Source organism: Trichechus manatus, unplaced genomic scaffold, assembly GCF_000243295.1.
Source record: "Trichechus manatus latirostris isolate Lorelei unplaced genomic scaffold, TriManLat1.0 scaffold00054, whole genome shotgun sequence".
Classification (NCBI taxonomy): Eukaryota; Metazoa; Chordata; class Mammalia; order Sirenia; family Trichechidae; genus Trichechus; species Trichechus manatus.
Genome location: NW_004443990.1, coordinates 8386056 through 8387328, shown reverse-complemented (window position 1 = coordinate 8387328; position 1273 = coordinate 8386056).

The window sequence follows — 1273 nt, the reverse complement described above, 5'->3', positions numbered from 1 at the left end:
TGAAATAGGAAGAAAGCAATTACCCAATAATCTTAACATATCTGAATCTAGTCACATTGTCTTCTGCGCCTTTGCTTTTAAGAATGTGTGGACTTTATCAAAGGCTTTGTAATTATTTCTGGTTCTACAGATTAACATAGACGTCAGGATGTTATTTTCTGCCAACATGCCAGAAAGACAACAACCCCTACCACTACTACACCCCTCATCCTTTTATCCCACCCTAGTCTTGTCTACACCAAGGAAGGGTGAACAGGTGCTGGTTTGCCAGTGTCCTAGGAAATAAAGACATGGAAGGAGAAAGGCAGAAAATCTAACACCATGTGAGAATGTGCCACAGAATTAATTTCCAACCTTTTCTGATCTAATGGTAGAAAAATGTGAATATGTATCCCCAGAGGCTTGAGAGGAAAGCTCAAAGCAACTGCCACAGGTACAGTTTCCCTGAAATATTGGGCATTATCTTAAAACTCCATGCACAATTTTCATGCTGCTCCATAATTCATCATTGATTGTTTCAAAATATAAACAAAAATTTCCCACAAATTGGCTAGACATGAACAAGGTTTATCCTTTAGCTCTTTGTGTCATTCCCCTAAATACACATACGCCAATGTGAGAAGCACAGAAAAGTATTTTATAAGCACACTGAGACCTGTGAAACTGGAATTTCCCTGGCAATGGAAGCAGAGGCAAATCCTTACTAGCACACATGCTCAAACAAAGGGAGCAAGATAAACATTATGCTTTATTCTGCAAGGTTTGATCTCCTTCTTCCTTAATAGAGTTCTTCTTCAGTCTACTAGAGACTGGTTACCCTGGAGGAACAGAGACAGCTATAATATTCACTCCATAAAATCGTAAATTACTTTTCCCAGAAGAAGTGACTGAGAGACCCCAAGAATTCTGGCAAGTTAGAAATGGCCCTGAGTGTGGATGCCTCTTAAAGCCTTACCCGTGTACTTCAGGAAATCCAGGGTAGGCATTAAGATTGGTTCAGACTTTTCAACAAGAAGGAGAAATAACATTTAAGAAACTATTATGTATAAAGCACTGTGCCAGGCACTTTATATTTAGTACCACACTTTTTCTGTATTTGCTTCTGTGTTAACACATTTTCTAGGTGATGAAATTGATCCTGGGCTGAAAGTTGACAGAGCAATTTTACAGCTGAGTCAGGGCTTGAACCCTCAGGTCTCTTACTGCAGAGCCTAGGTATCTATTCCACCATGTTCCCTCCATGATTCAGCCACAAAGATCACATTTGCTATCC